We start from the raw sequence: 9,820 nt of genomic DNA, 5'->3' as shown, positions 1-9,820 counted from the left end.
GCTGAAGGAAAATGATACATACCTTTCAACATTTTTCACAAGTAAAAACTTTAAGTGTGACTTGTATTTGTATTCAGTTCAATTCAGTCCAATCCGCCTAACAAAACAGCACCAGCCACATCCGGAAGATATGATAAAACATACTTTAATATGAATCCATCTGTTAAGGCCTAACACACAGTAGACAGGCAGCAGATAAAATTATGGAGATGCTTATAAAATCATATCCCAGGCATTGTACAACTTGTTCATCTCTATTTAAACCATTTTCTGAAAATGAAAAATGTAAGAAACATCAGATAACCTTCAGATATTTAAAGCTCAGGTGGAAAAAAAAATCTGCTGATAAATGTTAGTCGTGTCCTACACTAATATGGCCTCACTGGCACAAAGATACAACAAACATGTGGATAAGAGTGCTCTGGGCAGATGAAATCACAATGCATCTTTTTAGCTAACCTACAAAAAGTCAAAATTTGGTGGCGGCAGCACCTTGACGTGAGAAGGCAGGGACATAAAAGCAGCTCAGAGTTAAAAGAAAGATGGATTTTGTTTAGTACAAGGTAATCCTGGAGGACAATCTGATGAAGTCTGACATTGGTTGACCATCAAGTAGGACGTAAGTGTAAAGAAACAGCTACAATTGGATCAAACAATATTCACTCAAGTCCACACTTGAAAAACAGGCATTTCTTTATGCTTACAGAAACCAAACCAACCCTCTTGGTTGAATAACATTTGTAATTTAAATCTTCCAAGGGTATGAATAACTGGATTAACTTTGTACCTACGCTGTCCTGAGCTTCACCTCAAGCCCCTCCCACTGCCCGGAGCTTTCGCTACCTTTAATCACAAGAACTACAACAGGAAACAATAAAAAAAAATACTCGCGCAGAAAGCAGAAAAACACACGAGATTTTGCACTTTTATTTGACGCAAAAAAAAAAAGAAGGAATAAAAAGTGTTGTAACGCAAACTCATTAAAGACGTGCTCGCTCTGACGGTGGATATTCCAGAGAGCCCCTGAACGCAGCATGCTCGACACCAGCTGGTTGTAACCGGGCGGTGGGAGGGGGAGAAGGAGGGATTGTTTAGTGACAGCTTTCGGGGACCCGCCCGCCGTGACAGCGGCAGCAGCGGCGTCGACTTGTGCGGCTCTGACAACTCCCTCCGCTACAAATAACCCCCCCCCCCTCTCCCGAAGCATAGCCCATTAAAGCCTCCCGGCCCGGCTCTTTTTGACGGAATAACTTCTCACACAACTTAATGAAGTGCTCGCTCATTGTTGTGCCCAGGACTGCTACTGTGGCTTTCCGCGTCAGAGCAGCAACAGAGATGTAAACGCCAAATTGCACTACCGCATCTTCCTCTTCATATGCTTCTGACATAACGAGGAGCCGAGAAGTGACAGAGGTATTTTTGGGCGTTCTTTTTGGTGACTTGTTTATGTTTGCTGTGCCTTTTGGAGCCATTGTAATAAAACAGAGCTGCGTTTAAAAGCAGCGGCAATGATTTTCATAAAGTCGGTGCAACCTTAGCACCCACATCGAGTCTTCCTTAAATGTCTCGCACTGGGCCTCACCTTTTAAAGACTTAGCAAATGTCCATGTTTTTTTATAGGTCACAAAACTTTAAAAGTAGGTCTTTCTGCGTGGCTTTCTACCATTTCTATTTCTACCCCTCTGCAAATTAGCTCATCGCACTTATTGCCTCGCAAGCGCTGATTAAAATGTCCAACAGGTGCGTTAACCTGCGCTGACATAAAGGTTCTCAAGGTGCCGCAATGTTAAAACAGTAAGTTAAAACTCATTTGAGACCTGTATTTATGAGTCTAAACTGACCTTTTTAGCTAATTAATTGCTCCAGAATGCAGACTGAAGTTCTTTTTTTCTTATTTTATCCGGAAAATTTGACCTGAGTATATTTTATAGACCGCTGCTAAAACTTAGAGTTAAATTATAACTAAGCGAATAAAGCTATTTTATTATTATTATTATTATTATTTTATTTAAGAATGTGATGTTCCATCTGTGCTGGGACGTTTTGCATTCAACTCTTCAGCTCTATGTTAATGCACACATCTTTTGGTAAGGAGTTTCTTAAACATGTTTATCTTTGCTCAAAATGCAGTTTCTGCTTCCTGAAGCGATAGTGTGGCATCATCTTTAATGCTGGGATCAGCTGCAGCATTGTGCCTTCGAGCTAGTAGTGAATCATTTGGTGCCATGGCTTGAACCTTCTTTTAGGGTAGCGGAGTTAAAAATGAAGCTAATCTAAAAGTGCAATTAGTTGCAGTCCCCCGACTGTCCACTAGAGGCTGATTAAGTGAAGTAAGCCAGTTCTCATAGGTAGCAGTTTGGAGATTTTCTTGATAAAAACATCAAAGGATTCTCGTGCTTCTACTGCAGCCTTGCATCTATTAAGGGCTTGACAAGTTAGTAATCTGATCTATGACAAAACATCTACTTCAATTCTGATTGGCTGCTGCAAGAGGACAGAGCAGTTGAGATGGATTTATACAGGACAACATCCATACTAGCTATTTCCACCCCAAGACAATTAATAGTACACATTTGCACAAATTTGTGTGGTGATGTGAATGCTGTTTTTGGACTATTTAACTACTAATAAAAAAGAGAGAACATTGCCTAACATTTTTCCTTAATCATGTCAGTTTTATTATTCCCTCTCAGACCTGTCAGCTGCAGCCCTTTGTGCTGATTCTTTTCCCTTGCGGCTGGACGAGACATGAATGAGTTTGTTATTCTGCAATAGACCCTAAAGTAAAGTGAAAACATTTTATGTGCGGTGAGTCTTGCGCCGTTCAAGACCAAAGGTGGATTGTAATGCGTTGCATTTATTACTTTTAAAACGTACTTCTAAAAGTAGTTTAACCGGACCGTACCCCATAATACGACAGTTCTAATTAAAAATAAACATTTTGCAAATTAAAATGAATTTATTTTAGTTACTCCTCTTACCTTTGTTATTATATTAGGTATAATTAGGTGTAATAATTAGGTTGAACCAACATGCACAGAAGGAAATAAACATCAACATAAATTATGGCACTGATTTGAAAAAAATTATGTGGTGAAAATTTGTTTCTTGCAATCTAATTTATCTTGTAAGAATGTTATTTATTGTATTATTTAAAAAAAAATGCCAGATTTTGTTCATTTCATAATTTTGTGTCAAATTATCTCTTCAAAAAACTAAACCAAGCAAGTCTTTTCATCAAATAGATTTCTTCCTTGTTTACATTTTTTTTAGCTATTTTTGTAATTCTGCACTCAAGTCAGAAACTTTATTCTTGAGTGCAGTTTTTGGCTACTCGCCACACTTCGGTTCAAGACTCATTATTGCAGAGTTATTATAGAACATTATCCTCTCTCATTCTGAAGATGAAGAATATGGCACAACAAACCTACCAGAACATGACCACAAATCTGACCTTTGTTGAAGAGTGCCAAGACGTTTGTAGGTTTGCCACAAGCTGCCCTAGTCAGACTTTTTGCTTCCATGCAAAACACTATTTGCTAGCACTTCACATCAACACGCCATCTCTACTTTGAAAGATGGTCATGGCACAATCATGCTGTGGGGATGTTTTTCTTCAGCAGGCTCTAAAGTATTTTGCAAAGGATGGTCTAAATTTCCAGTTTAACTTGAAGAGCTGCTGCTCTATTCATCTCTCCCCTTCACCTCACGACTTTTACTCAGGATACACTTTGGGTGTGAAATGAGGTGACCTCTCTCATTTAGGCAAAGGCTCTGCCTTTACTCTCAGGACAAATATCTTTCTGTATCCTGACTGTGAGTACCACTTTCTTTTCTGCTCTCTTCGTCTTTTCTGATTCCGTTTAAAATTCATGGAAATTATGAATGTGTTGTGCTCTCTAACGATGATGGCCACAACCCTTTATACGAGCACGTTGTCCTTGTTTTCATGCGGAATCTTTCCGAATGCGTCACCCCTTTCTTTGAGTTCTAGCACGGTAAAGGTCAATGAAATGTTTAGTTACTCAGAATAAACGAGCACGAAAGTGGACTAATTTATCCAATCATTGCAACTTGTATACAATTTATAGTTCTTCTTAATAGGAAATAAAAAGTTCTGCTGGAATTCTGGAATATTGAACAATCTTGTTCGCCTCTTTCATCTGCATGTCTGTAGCATCTCATCTTTTATTGTTTATGCAGAGGAAGATGGAGGTCCAAAGTGGCGTTCAGGAGCCAGAGCCCTGCCCACTGGACTCTCCTCAGTCGGTGGCCAGTCAGCAGAATGAAGCGAAAGACGGACAGATGGATACGAGTGGCCGGACGTCCGCTGACGACCAAAGCAAGGACACACACCCGGCAAGCCAGAGAGATGACAAAAAAGTAAGTTTACGACTCCCCCACCTATGCACATCTGCTGGGCCCTGTGCTGCGTCTGGGTGTGTACGTGCATGTGTGTTGAGTGATTACATCCTGTCTGTCCTCCGCATCCCCACTGACTCATTCAGCATGTTATCTCCTGGAGTGCTGAAAGGCGAAGCTGCAATGAGAGTGGTGTGTTTTGTAGTTTTAAGCGGTGTCGAGCATTTTGTGCGAGAGTTACCAAGTGCTGGGAGGACCTGCTTGCACACTGCTGCTGTTACAAGAAAAGTGAAACTGTCGCTCTAGTGGCTCAGCGGTTTCAAAGGAAGTAGGTAATGTGTTTTTATGTTGCTATAAGAACCAATCGGAGCAAACTCGGAACCACAGCCACAGCGTGCACCTTTTAAATTGCTTACTTTTACATGCAGACCGAAGTGGCTTTTACAGTTGCCACATGCGAGCACTGACTCACATTCTCAGACGTATCAAGGCTCTGCCATCTTGGAGCCCTCGGCACATCCGAGAGTGACAGTGAAATCCTTGCTGGCTGTACTCCATCTCAAGGGCATCAATCATGCTTGCCTGGCAAGAGCCAGAACCTCTTTCCGTCAATCAGCCCAAGAGGCTCTGTACGCCTCGGAGCAGAGAAGAGACGGAGGCAGCATAAACACAACAGATATATGAAAACATTCTTGAAGGCTGGACTGAATGCATACCGGCAGCTCTGATTGGAAGGCTTGTCATGACTTGCGCTATTATTTCTGAATCTTTTAGCAGTAATCTGTGTTTTTTTTTTTTTTTTTAATATATATATGTAGAAAAGTGTTTAAGAGCTGCAACCTTCATACTGTTGAAGAAACTTTTGGTCTCAGACATTCTCTGGCTTCCCATTCAAAGGACTAAATCATAAGAAAAGTTATATACATGCATACCAGTTATACAACAAATTATGCATTATATTAAATTCTTTTTCTCAGATCCTTCCTTCTGTATTTTCTACCATTAAAGTCTCTTCAATACGTTGGATCATAAAGGGAAGAGAATTGAATCCTCAACTTTGTAAATAATTTTTTTTCTTTATCAGTGCTTGGTTTTAAAGTTTCACTTTAAAAAAAAGACTCTGTCTGTGTGTGTGTTCAATGCCAATGCATCCAAACCCAAGAGTGAAGAAGTAAACGATGAAAGCTGTGGTGATTGTTGCTCCAGTAGAAGGTTTTGTGCTTCAGCCTGGGTATTTTTCCTTTGGCTGCTGGTGCTGCATTGTGAAGCAATGAGACATAAAGGTGTTGGCCTTTGAAATTTAAGAGTTCCTAACAAGCTCAAGTGGTTCTGCCTCTGTCGTTAAATCCATTTCTGGCTGCGTGAAGCAAAGTGGTAGGGGTGCTTTCTCTCTCTCTCTCTCTTTGTTTATTTACTCTTTTTTTTTGTTCTTTTTCTATCTTTGTTGTTAATTAGCAATGCAGCACTTCCTCTAAAGGTTGCCCTGGGAATGCGATTCCCTCTGTCACTGCCAGGCCAACTGGTTGGCAAGCTGGCTGCTGCCTAATTCATTTCTGTTTTTAGTGTGTTAATTTATCAAGGCATCACCAGTGGAAGTGGATCACTGCTCTTATTGCGCTGAAATGTTACCAGCATCTCGTCTGTTTTGCCGTGCATCAGTAATACATCGTAAAAAATGAGAACAGTTTGACCTGTGGTGGTACAAGGCCGTCCTGTGCTCACTCAGCTGTTGTGTAAAGGTTAGGAAAGTCATCCGGGAAAAGTTAATTTGCTCTTTTAAACCCCCAGGCTGGCTCCTGTGTCTGGTTTACCCAGGGGTAAGAGAAATGAAGTCAAGGCTTAGAATTCATTTTACTCTCAGATATGTGCTGATGAAGTACTCTTCAGTGAGCAGTTAATCAGCTGATGCTCATCGCTATGATATCCGCTTACAGTAGAAGTCGGGGGCTGTGCCTGGGCTTCAGCAGTTTTTGAACCAAGTTGGTGTTTTAAAAAAAAATCATATCAGTGACAGTATTGTGTCCCTAATTTCGAATCCACACATTTGAAACCATTCAATCGATTGTGTAGAAAAGTTAGATTAGTTCTTTTTTTCCCCCCCTCACTTATCAAAGAATTAGTATAAGGCAAATATTGCAACTTTAATTCCTTTTGGCAATGATCCTGCAATCTTAACATAGCTTTGCATCTGAGGTTTTTTCCATATTTTTGGCAGAAACATTTAGGCTCCATTAAGCTGGAGATGGAATGTTTATGCACAGCTATTTTTCTAATTGCAACCTACTCTGAGCCGAAACCACTAAGAAGAGTTGTGCTGTTTGTGCAGCTATGCTATTGTATTGCTCTTTATTTTCTTACAATCTTATCTGTTGCTACCTTAAAAATTCTTGCAATCACTGTGTCAGTAGACCAGTTTGATAAAATTATTGGTCCTGTACCATTGTAGTTATGATTGTTAATTGGGGATCCACCAGTTTGAACATTTTGGCCGATATTTAATATTAATCATACTATTACAGCCCATAACTGATATTTACTGTATTTATTGTAAATCTCAGTCCGCTTTGAAAAAACAGTCATGCAGCTGACATTGCGTCTCTGCATTAAGAAATGTTTGTGTTTAAAACACAAACATAAATAGCGACAAGATAAAAATAAACATCCAGTTTTCATCAGACTAGTTTTACGTTTATTATGTTAGAAAATGACTACAATTAGCAGACACCAATGCTGCTGTATTGTGCAGTTCTGATTTTAATGGATACTTTCATTCACCTGTCGTGTATTGTGCCCAAATATTTTATTTCATTTTTTTTATCATGTTGGTCCGAGAAGCAGTTTTAAACTTCCATAGAGTTGACTAGTGACTGAAAAGCTAAATTCTCTAGTATTCCCCATTTAAAAAAATAATATTTCAAGAAACAATTTCTTTAACTAAATATCCAAAAAGGTGAAATGCGTCCACACACCTCCCCAAAGCTGTAGATGACGTCATCTTACAGATAAATGAACGACGGTTATTGGGAGTTGCGTTCAATTGGTGACTTCCATGGTGATTGACCTTAAAATGCCTTAATTGGGACCCAGATTCAAAATGTGGAACAAGGTCATAATAGTTCCACTATAATAACCCAAATGAGTTAAATTATTCTTAATTGATCCATTTTAGTTGTGCTTGCCTCAGTGTTTTATGGAAAATACCTTAAAGGATCAGGTTAACTTGCCCTTTCAAGAACGAAGCTTTGTGAAGATGACCCTGCTTTTAACCCCAACAGGATCTCTGCCACTTCTGACCCCGACCTCGCGCTGATCCATGACACCCGCTGGAGTGCGGTACATAACCTTTACACCAACCCAAGGGAGTGCTTCATGCGTGTGCCTCATCATGATGACATGAGCCTCTGTGCTTATTATTTTGCAATTAGCTTTGCTCAAATCTCCCAACATCAGCCAACCCCCAATGTTGATGAGCTGCGCTGCTGATTTGAAGTGTTGCAGTAATTGGTGTTATAGCGGCCCAGTGACCTTTAACTCATTAACTTCACTGAAAGCAGAAATAAGTCAGCGAGGAAAAAGCCTGTGGCTGCATGTAGGAGTTGGCTTGCTGATCCTGCAGTTTTATAATTATTCGCTGCAGTTCCCTATGAAGAATGTCTTTGTGAGTGTGTTGATGTTGGTGCTTGGATGCACTGTGTTGCTGCAGATGGCTCATTTTTATCTCTCATATGCATGTAAAACAGAATCATCTTTTTTCTCACTGTGGTAAATTGTGTTTTCTATCCATTAGAAATGAATCACTGAGGACTGAGCCTTTACGCATGCAGCGAAATAGGGGGACTAGTGATTACTGTGGTTATATTTGACTACACAAACGAGAAACATTAAAAACAGAGGAGATTATATTGAATTGCTTTGACTATGTGTGGATCTTCAAATGAGTGATCAGAAAACGTAGCTGAATAAAAGTTATTGACCAGTTAAATCAACTGATGTCGGACTGAATCGATTTTAGGGAACTTTGCTGACTTTGCGGTGTCTTGTTGTCCAGATGGTCTTGAACATTTTCTTAACAGCGATATGCTCACCATGATTTTTAAGGCAAGTGTAAAAGCGGATGGTTTCTCACCCTGCTTAGCAATATGGCATCAGCTGCACTGTGGCAGTTTTAGTTCTGATTCACCACAGTTCAATATGTAGCCCATAAAGTCTGAACCTTGTCAGCAGTTTGACCTTTTAAATTTCTTATCCAACTTCCCTACTTAGGATCTTTCAAAATAATCTGCATGTGCACGAATATAATAAAGATCTTGTTTAAAAAAAATACTAAAAAATTGTCACTGTTTAAAACCAAGACCTAGTCTTATATGATAATGCAATGATTTGACAAAAATATTGCCCCTTTTTGTCCTACATTTTGTAGATTACCTTTGTGGTAGCTGGCAGGGCCCAGATAATTAACTTTTGTCATTTCTCCTCCCACACTTTGCTTTTGAAGTTGTAGCCGCACGGCCGTCTGGCTGCAGGAGCTCAAATAGCATCCCAGCATCCCATCGATTTCAGCCTCCATCTCCGGATATCAGTGCCTTGAAGGAGCAGTCCCAGTCTGCCTCAACTCTCCACAGGTTGATCATTACACCAATGTACCTGATCGACAAGTGTCCAGTTGGTTATTAAATTGGAAAAATAAAAATGCCCTGTGGACATGGCGGTGACTAATTTTATTGTATATTATATGTAAAGTCCTGGGTCTGTCTCTCCAAGAACTCTAAAATCGGTACTGAAGATACGAAAATGCATAATCAGAAAGTGCATGGGGGAATTTTTTTTTTTTTTTAGATAAACATGAAGACCAGACTGAAGTTTTCTTAAGAGGAAGATAAGTCCAAATTGATTTTGACATTATAAGACGTTTCTACAAAATGTTGCTTTGTGGTAAGATCAACAATGCATCTAGCAAAAGCAACATAAAAACATGTGTAACACAAAACCTGATCTGAAACTTTGACTTTCTAAGTTTGGCAAAATGCATGTATTAGATTAATTCATTGCATATTGCAAAACGTAGTGCTTAGTAGGTCGTCTTCTTATTGTGGGCTGGAGGATTTGCAAGATGCAAAGGAAAGTGAAAGTGAATTTAAAGTTATTTTGATATGAAGGCTGAACAGTAAAATGAAGTCGTCTTGCTCTCCAGACCCAGGAGAGCCATGGTCTGGAAATTAACTACATTTTCTTATGACATTATTTCATAAATAAAATAAATACTACATATTCCTATCAGAGGCAGTTAATGTTTTGCCTTGAGTGTTGAGAGCAGGATGTAATTGGGTTAACTCCTTGTTTGGTGACCAAGGTCAAGTCTTAGTGTGAGATCTTATGTATTAGGGACAGACGATCATTAGGGAGGACGTGGAGCAGAACGAACAATTTATGTCACTCCAATTCTGAATATTATGTGCTC

At 39.6% G+C, this 9,820-nt stretch overlaps 1 long non-coding RNA gene across 1 annotated transcript; it reads left to right on the top strand.

Annotated features, from left to right (window-relative positions):
- Positions 1–1,075: 1,075 nt before the first annotated feature.
- Positions 1,076–9,067, top strand: LOC106943321 (uncharacterized). Its single transcript, XR_001423889.1, has 3 exons — positions 1,076–1,413; positions 4,204–4,383; positions 8,858–9,067. It is a non-coding gene; the product is annotated as an uncharacterized LOC106943321 (long non-coding RNA).
- Positions 9,068–9,820: the final 753 nt, after the last annotated feature.

The sequence above is a fragment of the Poecilia latipinna genome, unplaced genomic scaffold (genome assembly GCF_001443285.1).
Source record: "Poecilia latipinna isolate Pla-1442-1.1 unplaced genomic scaffold, P_latipinna-1.0 Scaffold5144, whole genome shotgun sequence".
Taxonomy (NCBI): domain Eukaryota; kingdom Metazoa; phylum Chordata; class Actinopteri; order Cyprinodontiformes; family Poeciliidae; genus Poecilia; species Poecilia latipinna.
The sequence above is the reverse complement of the archived record's forward strand: the minus strand, read 5'-3'. Positions and strand labels throughout refer to the sequence as shown.